We start from the raw sequence: 19017 nt of genomic DNA on the forward strand, positions 1-19017 counted from the left end.
AATTCAATTAACATGCTTATAAGAGAACAAAAAATCGCATTTCAATTAACTTAACCTAAACATATAGAGCATTTTCGTGGCATTAGAAGATTGCAACGATTGTTGTCTAAAAATATTAATATTTTTATTCGACATTTATACCAATGTTCCAACAATGTATATTCTATGTAATTCATTAGTATTATACCAGCGGTGGAGCTTCAGAACCATTTTGAAAATTTTATTTTGATTCCTCTGCAGATTGTTTATCCCAGTAATGCCATAATAAAAATGTTCATGGATACCTCTGAGAGGGCCTCCAAGAACTCGTTCAAAAATTTTTACGGATAGATCTCTATTTTTTTACACCAAACTTAATTCGAAATAATCACATTGAGCAATTCCCTCAGAAACTGCTAAGACTATCAAAAGATTCACAGGAAAGTTGTAAGGATTCACTCAGTTATTTCACCAGTAACATCTCCAAGCATTGCTTAACGCCGTGTTTCTTAGGGAAATTTGTACACAGACTCTTCAAAGTTTTTTGCCTTGAACCATTATCGTGTTCTAGCTTGGAGTCACTCCAAATCGAATTTTGTTTAGGAATTTCCAATTTTCAATTTTTTAGCATTTCTTTACGGATAGTTCTAGGAATTACTTCAGGTATTACATAAAAATTTCCTTTGGCAATATTTACAGAAATGTCTTCAGGAAGTTCATAGCTTTTTCAAGAATTTAATCTTGGAACTCTTCTCAAAAAGTTCTCCAAATTTGTTTTCCTTCGAAAGAATAATTCGAGGATTTAATTGCAGTTTTTACAAGTGATATAATTTGATGTCCAATACAAATTGCTTTTTAAACGTATCGCATTGATTTTCCAGGAACTAACCCTGTGATTTCACTAAGACAAAGTCGAACGAATTTTCTCAACATTCGTTCAAATAGTCGAACAGAAATTCATTCAAAGGTGCATTATGAACAATTTCAAGGATTTTTTCACGACTTCTTCTAATGCTTTTTTTCCGGTTTCATTAAGATTTATCTATCTAAGAACACCAAAAAGCATAATTCAATTTCTGAACAATCATTACTTCCCAGACAACCAGAATGCACGTATAATGAGTTCACCTTTTGCGTTATGCGATGCTTATATGTGCAATGTTTCACGTATAAGATGTCGTGAAAAGGCCTTATGCGTATGTACAAAAGTGGAGGCGATATACGTGCATATTTCATATGATGAAAGATAGCATGCAAGGCGATTGTGTAGATTTCATTGCGAACTAATCTGTACTCCTATGCGACTTTATTTATGATAACAAAATTCACTTGACTGCTACTACGGATTGATCCGATTTACTTTGTACGAGTATACGGGACGAAACGAAATGTACATATGAACTCATCAAATAGCGTTTTATGCGAGTTTTATCATCGATGGAACGATTTCATCCACCATTTAGTGCGGATGTGTAGCAATTTGTATGAGTAAACGACTTTTTTCGTAAATTGTTATGCGACTTCTGGTTGCCTGGGTGGGATTCCACTAGTCTCATCCAGATATATTAGAAAAAAAATATATTGACATATATATTGAGATGTTCGGTAATCCAATCCGCATGGTTTTCAAATTAATTCACTCATTACGCGTGGTACAGATGCATAAATTATGAAAACAATCCACATGCTCAGCTGGGATTCGAACCCAGGACTCTTGTATGCCAGACAAGTGCTTTACTAACTAAGCTACCAAGCCACTTAATTCTTAAAAAAATCCTAGAGAGGTTCTTACAAGATCTTTCGTGGTAATTCTAGAAGGAATTCCATAAGGATCACATGGTGGAATATTTAAGAAATTTAACCAAGTGCTTAAAAAAATCCACCAAATGATCCTTATGGAATTCCTTCTAGAAATACCATGAAAGATCTTGTAAGAACCTCTCTAGCATTTTTTCAGGAATTAAGTGGCTTGGTAGCTTAGTTGGTGAAGCACTCGTCTGGCATGCAAGAGCCCAGGGTTCGAATTACAGCTGAACTCGTGGATATTTTTTTTTCATAGTTTATACAGTCGAAGCTCGTTATAGCGACATCGCAAGGGACCGTCGTTATACGGAGATGTCGCTATAAAATCGTCGTTATAAAGAGGTTGCATGTCGTTATAGAGCATGGAGGAATAACACGATCATAATATGTACTAAAATAACTAAACGCATGTCATTATATTGAGTGACTATTGAATGTTACTCAAATGTCGTAATAGAGAACGGTCTAAACAGAGAAATGTCACTATAAAAGTTGAAATTAGTATGGAAATTTGAAGGGATCATTGGAAATGTCGTTATAGAGAGATTTGTCGCAATAAAAGTTGTCGTTATAACGAGCTTCGACTGTACATTCCTAGGAAAAATTGTTTTGAAATATCTGGATGAAATTCTATAAGAATTAAATCAAATTGTTCTCAAACTGATTCCAAAAAGAATTCCTGAAAGCTATCAAGGTGAATGATTTGAAGGCATCTGTTGAAGAATCGATTGTATCACTTGTGGAAATCATGATCATTAGCATAGATGATCGTACAATTCGTAGTTACTAGTCCGCGATTGACCAGAACAATCGAAGTTGCACTGCGATTGAATAAATGGCGCTTGGAATAACCTTATCATTCTCAATGTGCACAAATCGAGAGCTCAAAATTTAAAGATAATAACGGCGCCGGTCACGTCCTTACGGTCATCGGGTGAAAGGAAGGAATGTTAGTTAGACAACCATTTTTACGAGATCGAAGAATCTTCCGCATCTCCGCAATTGTCATGGGGAGGGTATTGGATTAGGTAAAGATCTGAGAGTCGCCTTTAGTATGTGATGCCCTGATATATTCACGCCTAACCGGATTCGCGATAATATTCGCTAAACGCATTATACGCCGAACAAGAGTTCATCACTCGCCCTCGCAAGAGCAAGCCAAACTTGTAGAAATCTTAGAAAAATATTTCGTGGAAATCAGGAAAAAATAGAAAACTTTGGAGTAATTAACGGAGAAATTTCTGCAACAATTGTTAGTATAAAGAATCAATTCATTTTCATCAATCAATTTGTAACCTCTCAAAACGGTTACATTTGTTATTTTGTAAATATTACCTTAAATTTTTTTTATTACTATTCTTCATACTTATTATTATTTTCCTCATCATACTTATTTTTATAATTGCTTCCTTCATTACGATTAACTGAAATATTGAAATAAAGAATACACACTGAAATTGAAATAAAAGAATTTATATCGAAATTATCCCACCTGAACATCCCCATCCCGATTTCCATAACGCCGACTACACACCGCCGCTACCAACGACAATTGTCACAGACATTGGTAGCCGTTCGAGATCAGCGATGACATAAAACTGCTTGTCACCGGACAGAGATCCTCTAATACATAGTTTCCCAAACTGTGGGTCGCGACCCCCTGGGGGGTCGTGAGGTAGTCTCTGGTGGGTCGCGAAAAAAAATCATATTTTCTATCTATTTTATTCGTTTTGAATGTTGTCACTTCATAGATTTTATTCAGGTCAGTGGACACATCTTAACTTTTTCTGTCAAAGTTGTCAGGTCGAAACAAATTTCCAATTATTAAAAGTATATTTGGAAACTTCAACAAAAAAAAAACAAAAATCGTAAAATTGCTGTTATACTGAAATGTCCAGCTTGGAAATTGTATACTGATAGCAGGCTAAAAACATTATCACGGTCTTAAAATAATTGTGATTTAATGGTAAAAGTTGTTTAGTTTTTTGGCAAAAAAAACGGTTGTATATGATAATTAGTCCTTTAAAATTAAATATTCTTTAAATTTCTATTAACCTCTCGTTACAAAGTAGTTTATTTCGACGGTAAAGTAAGAAAAGAATGAAAACTAACGACTTTCAAACATTTCATTTTTCTAAAACTCCAACTCAAACTAAAACTTTCAACTGATTTTGAGCATGTTTATCGCGCCTTGTCATTAATTATAGACAAAGTATCGAAAGACAATGAAAGTTACAATAAATAACTCATTTGTACAATAATTTCTCTCTGGTGGGTCGCGAAGAAGACGCATGATGGCTGGGTGGGTCGCGCATCCAAAAAGTTTGGGAACCTATGCTCTAATAGGTGAACCACCGTCAACACCGATAGTGCGGTTATTTTTATCCGTTCTTTTCTTGTTAAATAGTGAACCGAATTTGCGAACGGGATCGGCCATTGTGCTGAGGAAGACCGCGTTGTGAAACACCCATCGAGGAAAGTGTACCAGAAGCTGGAGTCAGCCGGCCAACCGGCGTTGAAGTGTTGCGAAGAGACCCGCGAAGGTGGAGGGCCAATCGGTGTTCAAAGAGTGAGATTCGTGGAACCCAGTCACCCGTCCGGGCCGTTTCTGAGTGTGCTGGTCGTTCGGGCCGAGTTTGGTGTACAGGAAGCCACCTACGCCTGAAGAATTCAACCAAGTCCGGGCCGTCACAGCTTGCCCAAAATGGTCGTCGGAACCGTCCTACAAAAGGAACGGATTTGGAGCCCGACAAAAGCCGCATCGAGCGTCGATCGAAGCAACGCCCCGACGATGATCCAGTAACAGGTAGGTGTGTCCTTATCCTTCTTTCCTAAAGTTTCGATTTTGTACTGTAAAATGGAATTATAACGTAATTGAAATGTAATGAACGCCCTTTTTATAGTTTATTTAAACGCTGAGCCCTGCTTCTCTCTCTTCTAATCGTTGGGTCCACCTTGGCCACATTTGGCGTAGGACTACGTCTAAATTTTTAAGGGAAGTTTTTCCGCATCCACCCAATTTCCTCACCGGAGTAATTTTGAACGACCCTGAGTCCCCAAGAAGGCCACATTAGGCTGGCCCAAAAAAAGTAATTCTAACAATTGGCGCCCAACTAAAAAGTAAAAGAAAAGGTTTCCATTTTATTCTTAAAGTGGAACCCTTTTCAAGAAAGCTCTGGGAGGAATTGGAATCCTTTATTCCCAATTGTTCTTAAAAGAATAGAGATTGAATTGTATCGAAATAGTATTGTTTTCAGTGAAAGTGAAATTCTATTGGAAGTGTTCGGATGATGAGAATTTCTGGTATTGCTATTATAGTTCGTTCTTTTGAATCCGCTTTAGAATTTTAACCTTTTGTTCTAGATTAAATGCCTGAATCAAATTAGTGAATTAGCAGATTAAAACAAATATTTAGTGACTTAGTTTCATTTTTCATTACACAGTGCTTCAATATTTTTTTTTTCACAATTATTTATTTTCGTGATTTATTTCTTTTTATATTATAGTGTTTAATTTAGTGGATATTAGAATAAGCTAGTTCTTGTTCTCTTTCCATTCCTTGTTGCATTTATTTTTTTTTTTTGTAAATTTATGAATACCTAATTTTAGCTACTTTTCCGCATAATTTAAAGTGAATATTGGCTTTTTAGTTTAATTAGGTGTTATTTGGGTGAACTTTAAAATTTTTATTATGCTTTTTTTCCTATTTTAGCATATTTTTAAGGAATAAAAGCTCTCTTATATAATTTAGTTAATACTTTAGATAATTATCTTTATCTTTCATTATTTTTTTTTAAATTTATTTGTTTTTGTTATTTTTTATATTTATATTACAGTTTATTTCTTCAGTTGATATATTTTTTTGAATATTTTTCTTGTTTTTTTTCTATTTTAATAACTTTTTTGTTTGAAAATGGCTGAAGCACGTAGCGATGAGTACACACGCGCAGTAGAACGAATTCGTGAATGGTATCACCATTTAAGGGTGGACCATCTTTCAACCGATGAGCTTGATTTTGAGCTCAACATCCGCTCAATTATAATTAGGGAAGATCCAACCTATTCGCGAAGACGGAGGAGCCTACGTGAGCATTTAAAGGCTGAAAAATCGCAAAAAGCGATTATTGAGGTAGAACTTGAGGTTGATTGGGAGGAAACACTTCGGTTTTGTCGACAAAATTACGAGGAAATTTATGCGGGCCTCCAGCAGAATGAACGTAACCTAAAAACAAGAGGTCAAGCAAAATTGTTACATTTCGGTCATCGGATTGTTCTTTTGTTGAAGCGTGCAGAAGGGGAAGCAGAAAGTTTTTTGAAGGCGATGCTCATTGATGTGGTGAGACTATTAGATCACTATTTTTATTCAGAACCTGAGGCATCGGGAGCGGGTCTTCGAGAGATACTGGGGGATCAAGACTTATTAGATCTGTTTCGCCCTGAAGATGACGCAGTGGCCCCAATGCACCAAAATGTGGCAAGTGGGAACCAAGCAGCGAATACGGAGCGCCCAGAAAGCACTACTTCGGTGTTAGAAGCTTTGCTGTCTCGTATCAACGAGCTTGCAGTGGAATTGTCAAAACGGGACAAGCCCATCGGAGAGTCCCAGAATAGAGAATCCGTGCTTCCAAGTGGAAGCCAACAGCCGTTGGCGAACTCACAGCTTTATAATGAGCTCCCTTCATTTGTTCCCATTTCTCTCCCCTCAAGTTCACTGCAATCTCAAACGATCAGCTCGGCTAGCATGGGTATCCCTTCAAGGCCGGTCACTAGCGTGACTTTTTCACTACCGCAGAGCAACTCAACGTCACAGCCTCAAACTTCTTCATCGTTTCAAAATCACTTTTTGAAAAATCCCTCGTTTCAACCGTCTAGCAGTGCACACACTTGCAACCCTGGATGGGGAGTTCCATCTTCAGGAAGTGTACCGCCTCTAGGTCAATGGCATGGTGCTTCCGCAGTTTACAATGCGCCGAATTCTAATCCTTGGCAAGGAAACCTAGCTCCAGGCTTTCAACAGGCGTTCCATCCATGGGCCGGAACTGCGATTCCATTTTCTAATCCTAGTTCTAATCCATCATTCACTCCCTTCAATTCCGTTCGTCAAGGTAATCAGGTGCGCCACACCTTACCTGTGTCTAAGTGGACGATAACGAAGTATGATGGTGAAGACCAGGGTTTGAAGTTGAATCAGTTCTTGGGAATGGTTCATGCTATGTCGGTGGCTGAACAGGTTTCAGAGCACGAATTATTCGAATCCGCGATTCACCTTTTTAAAGGGCCGGCCATGCAATGGTATATGACCATGCGCGCCTCGAATCGTCTCATGAACTGGCAGCATCTAGTATTCGAGCTCAGGAGGACATTCATGCATCCGGATTTAGATACACTGATAAAAATGAAAGTTTATCAGCGCCACCAGTCTCGAAACGAAACTTTCCTCCAATACTACCATGCCATGGAGGAACTTTTTGGAACTATGAGTGTTCCATTGCCAGAATATGAAAAAGTGCAAATTCTGCTGCAAAATTTGAGGCTTGACTATAAGAGACAGCTCAACTTTCTCCCGATATCCGACCTCCCGACCCTCGTGTCCGCCGGTCAGAAAATCGATGCTGTGAATTTCTCGGTTTACAACAAGGTTTTTGGACCAGAAAGGTCGGTGAACGCTGTTGAGACAGTAGATTCCGACACAAAGTCGAAGAAGGGTTTTTCGAAAGATAAGCAGAATAAACCTTCGTCGACAGCACAGCAGTTCCCACCTAGAAGCAACACCAATACCAATCCTCCTCAATCTCGTCAGCATCAGAACAGTTCCCAAACCGGAATCAACCCCTCTCGTGTCCCAACGCGTCCACCAATCACTTTGGAAGAAATGATCGATTCCCATCAGCCCCTATCCGGCAGACACTGCTTTAATTGCGGTAAGTTCGGGCATCGAATGGATCGTTGTGAACTTCCAAAGGGGGTCCTTTGCGCGAACTGTGGATTTCGAGGGTATCCAACCAACAACTGCCCCTATTGCATAAAAAACGCAATGGCAGCGAGCTAAAACCGCCGCCCGCTGAATCCGAACTTCTAGGCGTATTTCCCCCACCGTGTTTTGAACCGGCTACGAGAAATCTCTATCCGGTGTCTCCCGCTTCATTTACGATTTCATATCCATTTCCTAACGATAATCGTCCCTACACGTCAGTGAAAGTGTACGGTGTCAACTTTCGGGCTCTTCTTGACAGTGGAAGCAACCTCACCCTGATCAATGAATCCGTTTACAATTCCATTAAACCAATGCGCATATTTCCGCTTCAAAACCCAATCAATCTGCGCACTGCGAGCGGAGAGAGACTCAGTGTTCTCGGGCAGGTTTATTTGCCATTTTTGTGGAATGGCATGGTCAAGATCGTCCCCACTCTAGTGGTTCCCAACCTGGCAATCAACTGTATCTGTGGAATGGACTTTTGGAAAGCCTTCCACATCCAACCTACCATTACCGGTTGCGCTATGGTTGAAAACATAGGAGACGATTCAAATCTTGAATTGCCATCCTCATCTTCTGTGCTAACGGCTTCTGAGCAGCAAACGATCGATCATGTTAAAACTCTGTTCATCGCAGCTCGCCCCGGCAAATTGTCCACTACTCCAGTGGCGGAGCACAAAATAGAAATCGCCGAGGAATGGCGGAAGAAGCCTCCAGTGCGACAATTCCCATATGTAATGTCCCCTAAAACGCAAGGATTAGTGTCGGTGGAGCTTCAGAGATTGCTCGATGCTGGGATAATCGAGCCCAGTAACTCGGACTGGTCGTTGAACTGCGTGCCAGTTATAAAACCTCATAAGGTTAGGCTCTGTTTAGATGCGCGTAAGATTAACGAACGTACTGTTCGTGATGCTTACCCCTTGCCGCACCCCTGCCGTATACTTGGCCAACTTCCGAAGGCAAAATATCTTTCGACAATAGATTTGTCGGAAGCCTTCCTACAAGTTCCGTTGGAAAAATCATCACGGAAATACACGGCCTTCAGCGTGCAGGGCAAGGGGTTGTTCCAGTACACAAGGATGCCATTTGGTCTAGTGAACAGTCCCGCTACTCTAGCGAGATTAATGGATCGGGTACTTGGCCATGGTGTACTGGAACCCTATGTCTTCGTCTATCTCGACGATATCGTCGTGGTGACGGAGACGTTTGAGCATCACGTACAGTTGCTTCGGGAAATTGCGCGTAGACTGAACAGAGCCAACCTGATGATCAACATTGACAAGTCTCAGTTCGGGGTGCCGGAAATTCACTTCCTAGGATATCTTCTTAGTCCAGAGGGCCTTCGTGGAAATCCCGATAAAATTCGACCAATAGTCGAGTACGAGAGGCCCACTACGATTACCAAGCTAAGAAGATTCCTAGGAATGGCGAACTATTACCGGCGGTTCATCCCGAACTTTAGCAAGACTTGCGAACCCCTGTCGGATCTCCTCAAATCCAAAACCAAAATAATTGGTTGGAACGAGGCCGCGGAAAGAGCTTTCTGCTTGATAAAGGAGCAACTGATCAGCACTCCTATTCTAGGGTTCCCTGATTTCTCCAAAGAGTTCGTCATTCAGACGGACGCAAGCGACGTGGCGGTTGCTGGAGTTCTCACGCAGCAACAAGAGGATGGTGAGAGGGTTATTTCTTATTTTTCCCGAAAGCTCACCACTCCTCAGAAGAATTACCACGCCGCTGAGAAGGAGGCCCTAGCCGCGCTGCTCTCAATCGAAGCTTTCCGGGGGTATATTGAAGGATACCACTTCACCTTAGTGACGGATTCGTCGGCACTGAGCCACATCCTCAAAACAAAGTGGAAAGTAGGATCACGATGCAGTCGATGGAGCTTGGACTTTCAGCAATACGACATGACAGTAGTACATCGGAAAGGCAAAGAAAATGTCGTCCCGGATGCTCTGTCACGGAGCATTGCTGTGGTTCAAGGTTCATCGACTTCACCGTGGTATACCTCCCTGATGGAGAAGGTAAAGAACAACCCCGACGACTACGTCGACTTCAAAGTCGAAGATGGTAGGCTTTTTAAATTCATAGTGGCCAAAAATATACCATTTGACTCGCAGTTCGAATGGAAGCAAGTCCTTTCCACCGACGAGATTCCCGAAATCTTGAAATCGGTTCACGATGACCAATTTCATCCTGGCTACGAAAAAACGCTAGCTCGCGTTCGTCAACGCTACTATTGGCCAAAAATGGCCAATGACATTAAAGTCTATATACAGGCTTGCTCCACCTGCAAAGAGGTCAAGCCGTCGTATGTGCAGACGACCCCAGAAATGGGTAAAATGCGCTGTGCATCTCGACCATGGCAGATAATTTCCCTGGACTTTGTGGGTCCTCTGCCACGTAGTCGGAGGGGAAACCAGCATATTCTGGTAATATGCGATTATTTTTCCAAATGGGTAATGATCCATCCGGTGAAGAAGCTGGATAGTTCAACCATGTGTGTGATTTTGAAAAATCAGTGGTTCTACAGGAACTCTGTCCCTGAAACGATAATAACGGACAATGGTAGCACATTCGTTTCCAAAGAGTTCAAAGAACTGTTGGACCACTTCAAAATCACACACTGGTTGAACTCCCGCTATCATTCGCAATCAAACCCAGTGGAGCGTGTCAATAGGACAATAAATGCGGCAATCCGCACATACGTCCAAGAGGACCAGCGCGCATGGGACACGAAAATCCCTGAAATTGAGCTGATGCTCAATACAAGTGTCCATTCCTCCACTGGGTTCACACCCTTTTTCATTACGCACGGCGCGGAGCTAGCGGAGCAGGGATCCGATCACCGTCTCGCCCGTCATGGCAAAGAACTGTCTGTGGAAGAGAGGGAAGAAAGGCAGAAGCAAATGTTCACCAAGATTCACGAAATTGTCCGTCAAAACCTCGAAAAAGCCCATAACGTGTCTCGGGACCGTTACAATTTGCGGAACCGTACGTTCGCAAAATCTTTCTCGGTAGGGCAACTAGTCTACCGAAAGAACATGAAACAATCGTCGGCCGTCGACAACTACAATGCAAAGTTGGGGCGACAATACTTACCGTGCAAAATTAAAGCAAAGATAGGTTCTTCTTCATACGAGTTGGAGGATCTAAACGGGAAAAATTTGGGTATTTGGCCAGCTGTTCACCTGAAACCCGGGTGATAAGGACAACACAAAATCTTTGGGAACATTTGCACTGCTCCCTCTCTTCACCGCTTCTGCATCAAATCACCTGAAAAGACAATTACTACCGAAGAACATTCAATGTTTACCCGTTTATTTACATTATTTCATTCTTAATTGGTTTCAATTCATGCCTGCCTTGCCCTCGTCGTCGTCAGATAAACTGTTGTTGTTTTGATTTCTCCTCCTCATTCTCATCACTTTCATCAGCTCCTTTTTCTCACTCTCTGTTTACATTTTCTGGGAGATTTTACCAGAGTCAAATTCAGGGGGTTGTTTACCAGCAAAATAAAAGCTGCCCAAGGTAGTTAAATTCCTACCTCCGGAATCGTAACGCTCGAGGGGTCTATTGCGACGAAACTAGACTCCCAAAAATAATTAGAATAGGGATCCCTAAAATTACAAATAATATGTAGTAGTGTAAATAATAAATTGCGTGTGTACGTGATATAATGTTGTTCCTGGTGGATCTTGTTTTTAACCAGGCAACTTTATGAATGTAACGAGTGAATGAATGATTTTGTATGAATGTTGGGGGGAATAAATGGATGTATGAGTGGAGAATATTTTTTTTTACCGAATCAATTTTTCGGCGATTTTTGAAAACAAAATGAAGAGGTTCTAAAATGTTTATTTTCTCTTCTAATTGTAAGCTAGTTTTAAGGGTAGTAGTAGCTAGTTTTAAAAATAAAGTTTAATTTCTAATGTTGATGGAAAGAGGATGGACAAGATCCGATTTATTCTGACGAACCATTTTTCCATAAGGCTGAATTTTCCTATTTCATATACTATTTCGATACAACTCAAACATTTAGCTCCTATTTCCGCTTATGATAATTAGGGAGTATAGTGGTCAGGCTCGCGCTGCAGTTTCATGTAATTTGAAGGAAAAGAGCCTCCACTAGTGATCAATCATTGCTTCAAATTATAACTTAAACTGCAGGGGTAGAGAGCCACTGTAGGAGAACTAACTTTCAGGGAATCTATTACGAAAATGAGAACTGATTCGTCCATTTCTTCATTTCGATCATGGATCGTGAAAGTTAGCCTCTCCCGGTAATTCCTTCAATCTTGGAGATGACAACTAATCTCGAAAAGAAGAGCTCCCATTGAGGAAACAATCACTTTTCCAGATTGGGTGTCACCTACAAGAGAAAAAGGTTTACCGCTACCTAATTATCCTAATATGAGGTGGAAATCTTCTGGCAGCCAGACTCTATGGCTGAAAGTTACGTGATTTGGTAGGAAAGAGCTCCTCTCTACACGGAAAAATCATCCAATTAAATCAAATTAACAGTCAGCTAAAAGAGAGCTGCCAAGACAAGAACTCCTAAATCGACCCTCTCCTAGTGGACAGACTCTATTATTAAGTGTTACGTGATTTTGTGAAATAGAGCTCCTCTCCATGGAAAAATCATTTCACAAAATCAATCTATCGCTTAACAAGAGGAGGGCCACACTTACCCCATACTTCCTGAACGTCTTCCTTCCCAGTGGACAGTCTCTATTATTAAGTGTTACGTGATTTTGTGGAAAAGAGCTCCTCTCCTTGGACAAATCATTGCACAAAATCAATCTAACACTTAACAAGAGGAGGGCCACACTGACCTTTTTCCCTAACCTATTTCCTTTTCAGTGGACAGTCTCTATCATTGAGTGTTGAGTGATTTCGTGAGAAAGAGCTCCTCTTCATGGAAAAATCATTTCGCGAAATCAAATTACACTCAATGACAGGAGGGCCACAAAAGTCCTTGTACCTAAATTCCCATTCCCAACTTCTCTTTAAAAAAAAAAAAACTACGTTTTTTTATCCTGGAGTGGGGGATGAATGTAACCTCTCAAAACGGTTACATTTGTTATTTTGTAAATATTACCTTAAATTTTTTTTATTACTATTCTTCATACTTATTATTATTTTCCTCATCATACTTATTTTTATAATTGCTTCCTTCATTACGATTAACTGAAATATTGAAATAAAGAATACACACTGAAATTGAAATAAAAGAATTTATATCGAAATTATCCCACCTGAACATCCCCATCCCGATTTCCATAACGCCGACTACACACCGCCGCTACCAACGACAATTGTCACAGACATTGGTAGCCGTTCGAGATCAGCGATGACATAAAACTGCTTGTCACCGGACAGAGATCCTCTAATAGGTGAACCACCGTCAACACCGATAGTGCGGTTATTTTTATCCGTTCTTTTCTTGTTAAATAGTGAACCGAATTTGCGAACGGGATCGGCCATTGTGCTGAGGAAGACCGCGTTGTGAAACACCCATCGAGGAAAGTGTACCAGAAGCTGGAGTCAGCCGGCCAACCGGCGTTGAAGTGTTGCGAAGAGACCCGCGAAGGTGGAGGGCCAATCGGTGTTCAAAGAGTGAGATTCGTGGAACCCAGTCACCCGTCCGGGCCGTTTCTGAGTGTGCTGGTCGTTCGGGCCGAGTTTGGTGTACAGGAAGCCACCTACGCCTGAAGAATTCAACCAAGTCCGGGCCGTCACAGCTTGCCCAAAATGGTCGTCGGAACCGTCCTACAAAAGGAACGGATTTGGAGCCCGACAAAAGCCGCATCGAGCGTCGATCGAAGCAACGCCCCGACGATGATCCAGTAACAGGTGTGTCCTTATCCTTCTTTCCTAAAGTTTCGATTTTGTACTGTAAAATGGAATTATAACGTAATTGAAATGTAATGAACGCCCTTTTTATAGTTTATTTAAACGCTGAGCCCTGCTTCTCTCTCTTCTAATCGTTGGGTCCACCTTGGCCACATTTGGCGTAGGACTACGTCTAAATTTTTAAGGGAAGTTTTTCCGCATCCACCCAATTTCCTCACCGGAGTAATTTTGAACGACCCTGAGTCCCCAAGAAGGCCACATTAGGCTGGCCCAAAAAAAGTAATTCTAACAAATTTTAAGAATATATTGAAGAGTTTGTGTAATAACTCCTTGAAGAATACAAATTATCCGGAGAAGAAACTAGAAACAAACAAACTTAGAAACATCTCTACAAGAATCTGTAGATATTTTTCAGGGGGGGGGGGTCTTTCTGTTGGATTCATTGGAGGAATTCTTGCGTTGCAAACTGCCTGAAGAAATGCGATAGTTATTCCTGGAATAAATTAAATCGACTAGCTACTCAGCCAACAATTTGAAACAAGACGCGTTTCGGACTACATTTTGCTCCTTGTGAAATAAAATGGAGGGTGGTTGCCCTTCATAAATTAATAGTCTATGCAAAATAGGTGCAAAGGGTTACATAATGATCATTTTGCGTGAAATTTCTGCATATACTTTCGAGATTGCTTACCGCTCTCCCCTGATGAAAATCCTGACTTCACCCATGTTGCAGATCTACAAGCGTAACCACTGACCCTCCGAAAGTTTTTGAACATCATTTATATCCGTAGACACTCATGGAAATGTACAGCTTTGAGTTCCTCTACCATGTAAGGTTGTACAAGAACATTTTTGGGTATAGTCCTCTCGAATCATGAGCGTAACCAGTAATCTTTCGAAAGATTAATATCTATTACTTACTAAATTAAAGTTATCAACATCTTAGTACAGCGACTGCTTAAGGTCACCCAAGATCTATCTGGAATAAATGAAGTATCAAGCAATTAAGCAATTACTATCAAATTCTGAGTTCAATGGTTATTCAAGGTTTTCCAAAAAACACGTAACGAGTGATCTTACAAAGCTTTATGAATAACATTTGTACCCCTACTTTTTGTCATGAAAAAATATATTCCATCAATTTTTGAGTTCAACGATCAGTTCATGTTATAAAAGAACTCTTCTGCGTAACGGCCTTCAGATCCATAGAGCTTCGTGGTCGTACAGTTAGTGTTGCATGTAGTCGCATCGATCCTAGAAGCATGGGTTCGATTCCCGCTTAAATCCCGGAATACGAAGGGCAAATAGACCACTGGATGCAATAACGTATCGGTATTTGCAAAAAAAAAGGATACTCAGTGATCCGGGGCAAAGTCAATTTTATTAATATTCTACCAAGGATTCCGCACTATGATTAACTCAAAACTGAGATGACATATTTTATTGACCCTGTTTGGGTAATTGGTTACGCTTGAAAATGTGACTTCCAATTTTCAGATGAGTGCACTAGGCCGTCCCTTATTTTTCTAAAATGTGAAATGTTATAAATCATTGTAAAGTGCTCGTTTCGGTAAGAAAAAAAATCAGGTAAAAATTTGAAGTCCGTACGTGGACGTTAAGTGGTCCCCCAATGGCCCTGAAGGTAGGTGACATCGCTAAATCGAGCTTGCTGCTCTGTGTGTGCTCTCTGTGCCTAAATGTGTGCGTGAGTTGCACCTATTCTTTTTCTCTTCGCATTCAATCTCATCTTCGTGCTAGCGGAGTTTGTTTTTGTTCGTTTTTGCACTGATTGGGTATCATTCTGTTGAATTTTTACGACACTACTCCACACTGCTCATTTGATTTAGGCTGAAATTCTGAGTGTCCTGACAAAATTTGACCTCATTTGGATGAAAATTAAGATTTCAAACATTATATGGGAAAAACTATGAAAAAGCAAGCAATTCATTCAATCGGTCACACTGTTTGCCCATGTGGTCTTGAGGGTTAATGTTACGCTCTTATATATATTCGTCAGCTACAACTTTTCCGGATACCGTATTCAAATCGGACTTCTCAAAAATTAGTTATTGATTTTCATTCGAGTTGAAAATTTTCATAACGATTTCGCTTCGTTGCAGGTATCACTGGACCATTGACCATATTACAGAAACGACAAATTCCTTCGGTTTAGCACAGCCGCTAATGTTTCGAATTTAAAAAATACTCAATAATTTGTGCTAAATAAATAAAAGGAGTGTAGCCTCTAATGAACATATATTCCATTAGCGTATTATTACGCGCAATTATAATTTACTTAAATAGAAGTTACAATGGTAAATTGAGGTATCGGTGTACTTCGTTCTGCGAAAGTATTGCCTTTATAAAGTGGCATTAAGACAACGACCAAAGCCAGTGACAGATGTTGAAAGCCAAATTAAGCACTTCCTGATGGAAGTCTTCAAAGGAATGAATTATTAAATACTCCGAATAAACATTATCCATTTTTAAGTAATCAATTAAAGTACCCCATTTTAGCGAAAATCCACCGCAGCTTTATCCTTCTTCGCTCAATTCTCCGGAAAAATGCCTAACGGTTTCAATTTCGAGTGGAATTCCAAAACAACTGCCACCCTCCCTCCTGGTGGACGGAATCCGCAAATTGCGTTTCGTGGTAATAAAATATTAACAGACAGAATTTCTTGTATTTACCGTTACTCATTGTGGACCGGGGAGTTGTGGAGATGCAACGGAACAAGTTTTTGCGCGCAGATGTTGCTCGGAAAAACTTTACAACTTCTAGGTTTGCAAAGTAGTGGGATGGGAGGGTAAATCCTTTGGTGGATTCTAGAGTTTGCAAAATGCCAAATTAACTCTTATATTTCGTGGAAGGTGAAGAGAAAGAAAATCAGCAGAATTATTTTATTTTCCATACCAAACGTAGCAACAGTCATGTTCGATGTTCAATTGGGACGTGTACGTTCAAAAGCGAAGCTGTGTCCAATTATGAACCCGATGGTAGGAGGAGACCGAAGACTGGCTTAATGATTGATCATTACGTTTTGTGCGGTATTTTTGTTCCCAACCATCGGTTGGTCAGCGTGGAATTCATTATGAAATGATAATCCGGTTAGTGTTCAGACAAGGATTGGATGTTGGCTGGAAAAGTTTGATGATGGAAATTGATGCGTTCATTACCGGGAGATGGTAGACCTGTGCGCCGGCGACATTTTTAATTTCACAACGATACGACATTATAAACGGTTTTAAGCGAATTTCCACACTGTTAAAAATAATGAAGATTACTTGTCATGTAAACTTCATTTATGCGAGGTAAACATGACGTCATGTAAATTCAAGGCTAAGTAGCCGGCTTCAGGACATTTCGTCGAATGACATTTGGTCGAATGACGTTTGGTCGAATGACATTTGGTCGAAAGTACATTTGGTCGAAAGGACATTTAGCCGAATGGACATTTGGTCGAATTGCTTTGGTACATTTATTTTGGTCGAATGACGTTAAGTTGAACGGAAATTTGGTTGAAAGCTTATTTTCAAATGGTTTATCATTTGGTAAAATTGATTATTTTTTTCTTAGTTTTGCAAAGTTGGTAAGATAACGTATTCTTTTAAATAATCTGAATCATCAACTGTTGTTAAATAAAAACCGAGACATTTTATGTTCTCTTATTTTTAAATTTCATTTCAATGCTTATTCAATCGAACTTTTTAAAATTCAATTGAAAGTAGTTTTGTTTTGTACATTGACTGAAATATTTTGCTCTAGTGAATTTATTATTCTTTCAAAATATCATCATTCTTTGAAAAACTGCTCAACAAGTTATTTTGCTATTCAACGATGTGAATATAATGTTTTTATTATTCATTATTCTTTTGAAATGTCTTCGTAATGAACTGCTGATCTTCATCCGATGGAAGCATGCGGAAAGAGTACTCGGGATCTTTCTTTGAATTCCGAGTCTTACAGCTTACGGACGTGGGTAAGATTTTTGAATGCGGAAATAAGAATTGAAACGGCAGGAAACCTTTACTTTAAGTGAATGTGAGGTGTCAGTAACTTTACTTATGGCCAATTGGCTCATTGTGACTTCTATGTATGTAAGGGAAGACGAATTGACTGAGGCAACAGAAGTTGGCTTGCTTCCATTTATGATCAGCTTATTTCGTATCGCACAACATGCCTGAACGAAAAAATAGCATGAAACATCAAAAACGCAAGAGGTTGATCAATATGTTGGGAGAGCGTCCATCAAAATGAATAACAAAATTATGCTAATCGCATAATAGATTGTTGTTAAAATGGCCGATATTATTTTCAATTATTCAATCACTCTTGCAGAGCCGTAGCGTTGCCTCATGGCGCCCTTGGAAAACCTCGATTTGTGCGCCCCCTAGTCTAAGTGAATACTCAAAAATCTTTGTTTGTCTTTGAATGGAACAAGTTTACGTTAAATATATTGAAAAAAAAATCCCAGAGGTTTCGTTTTGAAAGAGTATCATGCTAAATCTCACGGCTTTACTAAAATTTGAAGTTTATGAAACTGTTCGTAAAAAGCTAACATACCTTGTATAAAAGGACCGTCTGGTGATATAAGCAAGACAATTTTTAGACGAAATTCCAAAATTTGAATGCATGTTTATAAAAAAAAAACTGTAGATAGTGCTTGCTACATAAGACAATTAGTTTGAAGTTTTAGTGAAATGCAATGAGCAAAAGCATAGAATTTGTTAGAGGCTCCAAAAACGTTAATTAAAGGAATCTTATTTATATTATTGAATCAATAATTTTTGCGTAGTTTTTTTTTTAAATTGTTTCTACAGTTTTTCCATAGACATCGGCGGATGATCCTGTCAATAAAATTTTCAGCATAAATTTATTCATCTCAAAAAAATTGAGGCTCTAAAAATTTCCCTATGTTCTTACTTTTCATTAGTATCACTAAAATTCATCCAAGTCAATTTTTAAATTATCTCCAAGGACATTTGTTGGGCAGAAGCAGAAGGATATTTGTAAATCATTTTAAGTTTTATTTATTTATTTATTTATTTATTTATTTATAAGTTTATTCGTAATAAAACCATCTTTGCTCAAAAACTTATTTCTTAGCCAAATATAAGAAGACTTTACCTGTAAATACTACCATTACTAAGAGCCTGAAATACTCACGTTTTTCTATGTCATTGATTGTGCGAGAATCCGCTCCTTAAATCTGCGGGATCCTGCTGAGCATCTTGTAATCAAACATTCCAAAATTTTGTAAAAATCTTACGCAAGATAATGTAAGATTTCGCTCATTATTTTATAAAAAAAAATCTTCCCAGAATTTGCGTTTAGGATTGCATAAAATTTATGCTCAAGGTTCTATGAATATATTTTAAAGAATTTTGTTGATATGATGATA

At 39.4% G+C, this 19017-nt stretch overlaps 1 protein-coding gene and 1 non-coding gene across 2 annotated transcripts in view; one reads left to right on the forward strand and one right to left on the reverse strand.

Moving 5' to 3' along the window:
* The window catches only part of LOC110678492 (protein tincar), a 370698-nt gene that overhangs the window by 178636 nt on the left and 173045 nt on the right, over positions 1-19017 (forward strand). The gene's annotated exons all lie outside the window — the stretch shown is intronic.
* Positions 1664-1735, reverse strand: Trnaa-ggc. The gene has a single exon. It is a non-coding gene; the product is annotated as a tRNA-Ala (tRNA).

This window comes from Aedes aegypti, chromosome 3 (assembly GCF_002204515.2).
Source record: "Aedes aegypti strain LVP_AGWG chromosome 3, AaegL5.0 Primary Assembly, whole genome shotgun sequence".
NCBI lineage: Eukaryota > Metazoa > Arthropoda > Insecta > Diptera > Culicidae > Aedes > Aedes aegypti.